This window comes from Zea mays, chromosome 5 (assembly GCF_902167145.1).
Source record: "Zea mays cultivar B73 chromosome 5, Zm-B73-REFERENCE-NAM-5.0, whole genome shotgun sequence".
Lineage (NCBI taxonomy): Eukaryota > Viridiplantae > Streptophyta > Magnoliopsida > Poales > Poaceae > Zea > Zea mays.
Genome location: NC_050100.1, coordinates 66,933,851 through 66,944,520, shown reverse-complemented (window position 1 = coordinate 66,944,520; position 10,670 = coordinate 66,933,851). Strand labels below are relative to the sequence as shown.

General features: G+C 43.3%; 1 non-coding gene across 1 annotated transcript; it reads left to right on the top strand.

The window, feature by feature from the left end:
- Positions 1-9,501: 9,501 nt before the first annotated feature.
- On the top strand, positions 9,502-9,573 carry TRNAP-AGG (transfer RNA proline (anticodon AGG)). The gene has a single exon. It is a non-coding gene; the product is annotated as a tRNA-Pro (tRNA).
- The last annotated feature ends 1,097 nt before the right edge of the window (positions 9,574-10,670 follow it).

Genomic DNA, 10,670 nt, shown 5'->3' with positions numbered 1-10,670 from the left:
GTAGTGGACCGTTTCGAGCATCGTCCATGTATCGAGCCTCCTTCACCATCATGCGCCCGCTCAAAAAATTTCCAAGAATCTTCTCGGGCGTCATCTTGGTGTACCTAGGATTCTCACGAATAAGATTGACAAGATGGGGGTCAATTACAGTAAATGACCTTAGCATGAGTCGGATGACATCATGATCCATCCATCTGGGGCTTCCATAGCTTCGGATCTTGTTAACTAGGGTCTTGAGCCTGTTGTAGGTTTGTGTTGGCTCTTCTCCCCTGATCATGGCGAATCTTCCCAACTCGCCTTCCACCAGTTTCATTTTGGTGATCATCGTAGCATCATTTCTCTCATGTGAGATCTTGAGGGTGTCCCAGATTTGCTTGGTGTTGTCCAAGCCACTCACCTTATTATATTCATCCCTGCAAAGTGAAGCTAGCAAGACAGTAGTAGCTTGGGAATTTTTATGAATCTGTTCATTAATTATCACAGGGTTATCCGTACTATCAAAGTGCATCCCATTCTCTACAATTTCCCAAATGCTAGGATGGAGAGAGAATAAATGACTATGCATTTTATGACTCCAAAACGAGTAGTCCTCTCCATCAAAGTGTGGAGGTTTTCCAAGGGGAATTGAAATTAGATGTGCATTTGAATTGTACGACATGCGAGAATAGTCAAAAGAGTAGTTTTGATTAACCGTTCTCTTTTTCGACGAAGAGTCGTCGTCGTCGTCTCTTGGTGAAGAAGAGGAGGCATCGCTGTCGTAGTAAATGATCTTCTTGATGCGCCTCTTCTTCTTCCCGTCCCTCTTCTTATGACTCGATCCTGAGTCAGTGGGCTTGTCTCCCTTGGCTCGTTGAAGAGGGACTCCTTTTCGTTGTCGTTGACCATCATCCCCTTTCCCTTAGGATCCATCTCTTCGGGCGGTTAGTCCCTTAGATGAAGAGTACGGCTCTGATACCAATTGAGAGCACCTAGAGGGGGGTGAATAGGTGATCCTATAAAATTAAACACTAAATAGCCACAAAACTTAGTTAAAGAGGTGTTAGTGCGACTAAATAGTTTTGAGGCGAGTTCTTGTGGACAAAACAATCACAAAGAGAGCAATCACAAGAGACACGCGATTTTATCCTGTGGTTCGGCCAAGTAACACTTGCCTACTTCCAGGTTGTGGTGTCCCAATGGACGAGGGTTGCCCTCAACCCCTTTCAAGTGATCCAACGATCAACTTGAATACCACGGCTTTCTTCCTTATAGTCTTTCTCCCGTTTGCGAGGAACCTCCACAAGTTGGAGCCTCATGCCCTTACAATAAAGATCACAAAGAATGCACAAGAGTAAGGCTAGGAGAGCAACACACACAACACACAAATCTACAGCACACACACGCACACAAGCCAAGACTTGAGCTCGAAACGTAGCACAGAGAGTTCACAACTCGAACGAAGCTCAAATCACTAACACAATCGATCAAATGCGCGGAGGCAGAGTGTGGGAGTCTTAGAATGCTTAGTGAATGCTTAGGTAAGTCCTCCATGTGCCTAGGGGTCCCTTTTATAGCCTCAAGACAGCTAGAAGTCGTTGTATGCAAACTTGGAAGGCCATCCTTGCCTTCTGTCGAGTGGCGCACCGGACAGTCCGGTGTGCCACCGGACAGCCACTGTAGCCTGTCCGCTGCGTGATTTCCTTCCAAATCGGGCATAGACGACCGTTGCAGCTTCGGGCCCGTTGGCGCACCGGACACTGTCCGGTGCACACCGGACAGTCCGGTGCCCCCCCGCCGACCATTGGAGCTGCCATGTGTTGCCCACAGATTTCGCGGCCGACCGTTGGCGCTGGCGACCGTTGGCTCACCGGACAATCCGGTGCAACATCGGACAGTCCGGTGAATTATAGCCATGTCTCTTTTTTCGTTTCCCGAGAGCGACGAGTTCGCCGCGGATGACTCACCGGACAGTCCGATGCACCACCGGACAGTCCGGTGAATTATAGCCGTACACCACCGTCGATTCCCGAGAGCAGCACTTTCACCAGAGACCAGCCTGGCGCACCGGACAGTCCGGTGTGCCAGTCTGAGCTGAAGTTTTGCTGCTCACAACCAAGTCTTTTGCAATCCGATTCCTCTCTTTTCGGCACTGTTTCTAGCACTTAGACAAACAATGTTAGTTCACAAAAAACAATGTACTAAGTCTAGAAACGTACCTTTTACTTTGATTTGGACCTTTCTCACATTTAGCATATTAGTACTCAAATAATGTGTTGGGCATCTAATCACCAAAATACTTATAGAAATTGCCCAAGGGCACATTTTTCTTTCATCTTTGTGACCACCTCAATGGGGACTAGGTTCTTTAGAACCGAACCTCGGTAAAACAAATCACCGTGTTCATCCGCTTTATTTCTTGGTTGCTTTGTTTTCCCCCTCTCTAACGGACTCAGATTTAATTCTAATGCTAACCCCGGCTTGTAGTGTGTGTTTAAAGTTGTAAATTTCATATTACGCCTATTCACCCCCCTTCTAGGCGACTTTCAGGGGAAAAGGACTACGACTTGGACGAGGCCACCCAAATTAGGCACTTTAACTCCCAAGACACGTCTATACTTCTCACCTCCTTGTGTCGAGAGGAGTATAACAAGGTGAAAGGATTAAAGACCGCCAAGGAAATTTGGGACGTCCTCAAGACCGCGCACGAAGGGGATGAGGTGACCAAGATCAACAAGCGCGAAACGATCGAGGGAGAACTCGGTCGATTCGTTCTCAACAAAGGAGAAGAGCCGCAAGCAATGTACAACCGGCTAAAGACGATGGTCAATCAAGTGCGCAACCTCGGGAGTACCAAGTGGGATGACCATGAGATGGTCAAGGTTATTCTTAGATCACTTGTTTTTCGTAATCCCACTCAAGTGCAACTAATCCATGGAGACCCTAGATATAAACAGATGTCTCCCGAGGAGGTTATTGGCAAGTTTGTGAGCTTTGAGCTAATGATCAAAGACTCCAAACATATTGTCAACTTGAAGCAAGGCGCCACCTCCACACCCGAGGTGCAACCCATCGCGTTCAAAGCGATGGAAGAAGAGAAGAAGGAGTCTACACCAAGTAGGCTTCCAATCGACGCCTCCAAGCTCGACAACGAGGAAATGGCGCTCATCATCAAGATCTTCTGCCAAATCCTCAAGCAAAGGAGGGGGAAGAACTACAAATCCCACTCCAAGAAGGTGTGCTACCGGTGTGGTAAGTCCGATCACTTTATTGCTAAATGTCCTATCTCTAGTGAAAGTGACAGGGACGACGACAAGAAGGGGGAGAAGAAGGAGAAGAAGAGGTACTACAAGAAGAAGGGCGATGATGCCCACATATGTCGGGAATGGGACTCCAACGAGAGCTCCACCGACTCCTCCTCCGACGAGGACACCGCCAACATCGCCGTCAACAAGGGCCTCCTCTTCCCTAATGTCGGCCACAAGTGTCTTATGGCTAAGGACGACAAGAAGAAGGTACACTCTAGAGCCACCCCTAAATATACAACATCTAGTGATGAGGGTAGCTCTAGTGATAGTGAAGACAATTTAATGTCTCTTTTTGCCAACCTTAGCATGGATCAAAAGAAGAAATTAAATGAATTAATTGAAGCAATTAATGAGAAGGATGAACTCTTGGATAGCCAAGAGGACTTCCTAATTAAAAAGAACAAAAAATTTATTAAATTGAAAAATGCTTATGCTCAGGAAGTAGAGAAATGTGAAAATTTTTTATCTAAGGAGCTTAGCATTTGCCATGATTCAATTTCTAGTCTTAGAACTGAAAATGCTAATTTAATTTCTAAGATTGAAAAATTGAATGTTTGCAATGATTCTATTTCCTGTCTTAGAGATGAGAATGCTAAATTAAAATCTAAGATAGAAGAATTAAATACTTGCAAACCTTCTACATCTACTGTTGAGCATATTTCCATTTGCACTAGATGTAAAGATATTAATGTAGAAGCTATTGATGATCACCTTGCTATGATTAAACAACAAAATGATCACATAGCTAAATTAACTGCTAAAATTAAAGAGCATGAACTTGAAAATGAAAAGTTTAAATTTGCTAGAAGCATGCTCTATAATGGTAGACGCCCTGGCATTAAGGATGGCATTGGTTTCCAACAGGGAAGCAATGTCAAGCTTCATGCCCCTAAAAGATAGTCTAATTTTGTTAAGGGTAAGGCTCCCATGGTTCAGGATAGTGAGGGCTATATCTTATATCCTCCTAACTATCCTGAACACAAGATTAGGAAGATTCACGCTAGGAAACCTCATACTATTTCTCACCATGCTTTTATGTATAAAAATGAGGCTTCTAGCTCTAGGCATACCACTCATGTTAAAATGCCTAGAAAGAAAATTCCTGCTGCATCAAATGAACATAACATTTCATTTAATACTTTTGATGCTTCATATGTGCTTACTAACAAATCAGGCAAAATAGTAGCCAAATATGTTGAGGGCAAACACAAGAGTCCAAAGACTTGTGTTTGGGTACCCAAAGTGCTTGTTTCTAACGTCAAAGGACCAAGACTGTTTGGGTACCTAGGAACAATGCCTAAAATTGTTTTGTAGGTTTATGCATCCGGTGGTTCAAGTTGGATAATCGATAGCGGGTGCACAAACCACATGACAAGGGAGAAAAGGATGTTCTCCTCCTATGAGAAAAACGAAGATCCCTAAAGAGCTATCACATTCGGAGATGGAAATCAAGGTTTGGTCAAAGGTTTGGGTAAAATTGCTATATCACCTGACCATTCTATTTCCAATGTTTTTCTTGTAGATTCTTTAGATTACAATTTGCTTACTGTTTCTCAATTATGTAAAATGGGCTACAACTGTATTTTTACTGATATAGGTGTTACTGTCTTTAGAAGAAGTGATGATTAAATAGCTTTTAAGGGAGTGCTAGAGGGTCAGCTATACTTAGTTGATTTTAATCAAGCTGAACTAAACACTTGCTTAATTGCTAAGACTAATATGGGTTGGCTCTGGCATCGCCGACTAGCCCATGTTGGAATGAAGAATCTTCACAAGCTCCTAAAGGGGAGCACATTTTAGGACTAACCAATGTTCGTTTTGAGAAAGACAGGGTTTGTAGCGCATGTCAAGCAGGAAAGCAAGTTGGCGCCCACCATCCACACAAGAACATAATGACGACTCACAGCCCGCTCGAGCTACTCCACATGGATCTATTCGGTCTGATAGCTTACATAAGCATCGGAGGGAGTAAGTAATGTCTAGTTATTGTGGATGATTATTCTCGCTTCACTTGGGTGTTCTTTTTGCATGAAAAATCACAAACCTAAGAGACCTTAAAAGTATTCTTAAGACGGGATCAAAACGAGTTCGGATTAAGGATAAAAAAGATAAGAAGCGATAATGGGACAGAGTTCAAGAATTCATAAATTGAAGGTTTTCTTGAGAAAGAGGGCATCAAGCATGAGTTCTCTTCTCCCTACACACCTCAACAAAATGGTGTAGTGGAGAGGAAGAATAGAACTCTACTGGACATGGCATGAACCATGCTTGATGAGTACAAGACTCCGGACCGGTTTTGGGCTAAGGCGATTAACACCGCCTGCTACTCCGTCAACCGGTTATATCTACACCGAATCCTCAAGAAGACATCATATGAACTCCTCACTGGTAAAATGCCCAATGTTTCATATTTTAGAGTCTTTGGGAGTAAATGCTTTATTCTTGTTAAAAGAGATAGAAAATCTAAATTTGCTCCTAAGGCTATAGAAGGCTTTTTACTTGGTTATGACTCAAACACAAGGGCATATAGAGTCTTCAACAAATCCACTGGATTGGTTGAGGTTTCTTGTGACATTGTGTTTGATGAGACTAATGGCTCCCAAGTGGAGCAAGTTTATCTTGATGAATTAGATGATGAAGAGGCTCCATGCATCGCGCTAAGAAACATGTCCATTGGGGATGTGTGTCCTAAGGAATCCGAAGAGCCCACACAAGCACAAGATCAGTCGTCATCTTCCAATCAAGCATCCCCACCAACTCAAGATGAGGAACAGGCTCGGGATGATGAGGATGAAAATCAAGAAGATGAGCCACCTCAAGAGGAAGACATGGATCAAGGGGGAGATGAAAATGATCAAGACAAGGAAGATGATCAAGAAACTTAGGGTCAAAGACCGCCACACCCAAGAGTCCACCAAGAAATTCAAAGAGATTTGTTTGTATGCCAAATTTATGTTGATGATATCATATTTGGGTCTACTAACAAATCAACTTGTGAAGAGTTTAGTAGGATCATGATTCAGAAATTCGAGATGTCGATGATGGGGGAGTTGAAGTATTTCCTAGGATTTTAAATCAAGCAACTCCAAGAGGGCACCTTCATCAGCCAAACAAAGTACATTCAAGACATACATAAGAAGATTGGGATGAAGGATGGCAAACCCATCAAGACACCCATGGGAACCAGTGGGCATCTCGACCTCGACATGGGAGGTAAATCCGTAGATCAAAAGGTATACCGGTCGATGATAGGATCTTTACTCTATTTATGTGCATCTTGACCAGATATTATGCTTTCTATATGCATGTGTGCAAGGTTCCAGGATGATCCTAAGGTTGTTCAACTTAGGGCCATGAAAAGAATCATGAGGTATTTAGTTTACACTCCTAAGTTTGGGCTTTAGTACCCCAAGGGATCCACTTTTGATTTAATAGGTTATTCCGATGCCGATTGGGCAGGGTGTAAAATTGATAAGAAGAGCACATCAGGGACTTGTCAGTTTCCGGGGAGATCCCTGGTGTCATGGACTTCAAAGAAACAAAACTCAGTAACTCTTTCCACTGCCGAAGCCGAGTACATTGCCGCAGACCATTGTTGTGCGCAATTACTTTGGATGAGGCAAACTATTAGGGACTATGGCTACAAATTGAGCAAAGTCCCTCTCCTATGTGATAATGAGAGTGCAATCTGCATGGCGGATAATCCCGTTGAACATAGCCGCACTATGCACATAGACATTCGGTATCACTTTCTAAGAGATCACCAACAAAGGGGGATATCGAAATAGCTTATGTAAACACCAAGAATCAATTAGCCGATATCTTTACCAAGCCATTAGATGAGAAAACATTTAGCAAACTTAGGAATGAGCTAAATATACTTGATTCTCGGAACTTTGATTGAAACATTGCACACATAGTTCATGCATATACCTTGATCATGTCTCTTTCATTTGGTACAAATGCATATTTCTTATTCTTCTTGTTCCAAGGCTAAGACTAATGTGCTTTCAAGTATATCTCTATGATTAGTCTTAGATTGAAAGGGCAATGGAGTATTCAGCAAAGGCAAGGCTCCCACTCCAAACTCTGACGGCATCATTTACCCATTGTCGTTACTCCGCAAACTCTCAATTGGTATAATCTTTCACTGATATGTTTTTTATCAATGTGGGAGGAAGTATAAAAGGGCTCTCAAGTTCTCTGTTTTTGGCAATTAATGCCAAAGGGGGAGAAAGTATTAAGCCAAAGCAAAAGGACCACACCACCATTTCAAAATTTTCAAAATGATTTTTTCAATTGGTGTATTTTTCAATTAGTATCTAATTTTCAATTGATATGTGAAAGTAAAATTTCAAATTGGCATCTTCAAAACTTCACATTTAGTAGGAAAAAATTTCAATTGGTATAATTTCACTTCATATCTATTTCAAAACCCTCTTGAAAGCTAAGGGGAGAATTTCTTCAGGGGGAGTTTTTATTTAGTCAAAGGAAAAGCATTTGAAATAGGGGGAGGAATTTCAAATCTTAAAAATGCTTCTTGAAATCACATTCTTATACCTTTGACTATTTGCAAAAGATTTTGAAAAGGTTTTCAAAAAGATTTGCAAAAACAAACATGTGGTGCAAATGTGGTCCAAAATGTTAAATAAAAAGAAAAGCAAACCATTCATTCTTAGTGATAATTTCAATTGGTTTAACTCCAAGTAATATATGCACATTCGTCATAAATGCAAACTAGTTACATTTCTGCACTTTATATTTGCTTTGGTTTGTGTTGGCATCAATCACCAAAAGGGGGGAGATTGAAAGGGAAATCGGGTTAACCATTTCCTATAACTAATTTTGGTGGTTGATGATGAACACAAACACGTGGACTAACTAGTTTTTCCAGATATCATATATTGCAGGTGCATAAGGTTCTACACAAACCAAGCAAGAAATCCGGTTAGGGACACAATAAAAAATGAAGCAAAGAACTTGAGTGTGCTGAAAAATGGCGCACCGGACTGTCCGGTGCACCCGGGCCGTACAACTCCGAACCAGCCACTCTCAGTAATTCCAGGGCGCGCTCCGCTATAATTCACCGGACTGTCCGATGTGACATCGGATTGTCTGCTGAGCCAGCAGAGCAACGGCTCCCTGCTCATCCAACGGTCGACTATGGAGATGTCAGAGCGGAACAGTGCTGCGCAGAAGTCAGAAGCACAGAAGTCAGAGGGCACCAGACTGTCCGGTGTAGCTAGAAGACAAACATCTCCAACGGTCAACTGCTCCGAACCCTAACGGTTGCGCTGGCGTGGCGCGCACCGAACAGTGCACAGTGATTGTCTGGTGGCGCACCGGTGCACCCATCATCAGCAGAAATTAGCCAATGGCTAGAAGTGGTTGGGAGGCTATAAATACCCCCCAACCACCTCATCCACTCCTATCCAAGCATTTATGAATTCTCATTCATTGCAAGAGCAAAAGTCCAACACTCCAAGACACAATCAAAGCAATCCATCCACTCAAGGCCCCAAAATCAACTCTAGTGCATTAGGGCTTGTGAGAGGATCACTTGTGTTCTTTGTTGCTCTTGTCGCTTGGTTTGGCCCTTTTCTTTTTCCCTTCTTATTCTTAAGAAACTTGTAATCGAAGCAAGAGACACCTAAGTGTGTGGTGGTCCTTGCAGGGTCTAAGTGACCCGTGAGATTAAGGAAAAGGCTCACTCGGTCTAAGTGACCGTTTGAGAGAGGGAAAGGGTTGAAATAGACCCGGTCTTTATGACCTCCTAAACGGGGACTAGGTTCTTTGGAACCGAACCTCGGTAAAACAAATCATCGTGTTCACTCACCTTGATTCTCGTTTGATTTGTTTTCCCTCTAACGTTTCCTTGCTAGTATTGACTTCAATTGGCTCCCATACATCATCCACATTCTTTGAGCAACTCTTAGCAAGAGAAATATTCTTTTGACTTGAATTTAATTCTAACTCTAACCCCGGCCTTTAGTGTGTGTTTAAGTTTGTAAATTTCAGGTTTCGCCTATTCACCCCCCCTCTAGGCGACTATCACGTAGCCAAACCAAAAGCACACATTCACGTGCTCCAGAAGATTCATCCATCCATCTCACAAGTCACATGGACTTGGGACGATGTCATCTCAGCATATAGCCTGTTTTGGTACATATCCAGTTTGTTGTTCAATTATGATAGATCAAAGACCACATTCACCAAAGGGCATTTGGTCTAGTGGTATGATTCTCGCTTAGGGTGCGAGAGGTCCCGAGTTCAATTCTTGGAATGCCCCCTTTTTTCTTTTTTCTTCCTTTTTGTCCTTTCGATCTGTATTTGGCGCCATCTCGCCTCCCAACTCCCACCAAAACCCTTGATTTCCTTTCCCCCCTTGCCTAGGACCAGGAGCAAGATCCATTCATCCATCCATCCCCGATTCCCCAACCCTAAGCAGCCATGGCCGCGTCGCCGCCCACGGGACGCTTCAAGTGTGGCCGCCCCAGCCACTGGTCCCACGACTGCCCCTCCTCCGCCTCCACCAACCCTCCTGCCGTCGCCGACGCGCCCACCAACCCTAGCCACCCCTCCGCCGCCTCCCGCTTCAACGCCAAGCCCAGCCCCCCGCGGCTACGGTGGATGGCGAGGACGGCAAGGGGAAGAAGAAGAAGGAGAGGGACACTATCACACCCGATTTAAGGGACAAAGCCGGGTGCATCTCATATATGCGCCAAAGAAGACAACACATATAATAACAGAGTGTATAGAGATAAATGTCATAATATCATCAGAGTACTTATTACATAGCGGAAGTCTTACAAAATAAATTATAAATATAAAACAAACTAAAGTCCATCCTTGGCGCCATAAATTCAACTAGGAGATGCCACCTAGATCAAGTCGAACTCTTCGTTGTGTGGCTCCTCTTGAACCACCTGTTCTTCTCCTGTGGGGGGTGTGAGACAGCAAGGGTGAGCTCACACATGTTCATCGTTCAACAAGTTGTGGGGAATAATGTGCATGAACTCACCAAAAGTGGGAGTTCATGTGATGTGTAAGGCTGATCAACAATAGGGGTTAAAGCTGAGCATTGATTTTAATAAGTTGGTCAAATTTTTATTAGCAGTTACTAAATATAAGTAAATACCAAACCATAATAAAAATAATAGAACAAAATTAATAAATAATCCCATGCAATGCATATGACAAATTGAATTTAGTTCCATAATTTAATCATGCGAGAGTCCTGAGCTACTCTTGACCGTGAGCTCGGCTAGTATACCAGTTTTACACTCTGCAGAGGTTGTACTATGTACCCACAAGTCATGTTACCCATCTACCAAGGGGTCATAAGTCCCATACACCGCTACCAAGGAAGCGAGGCAGGGTAACACT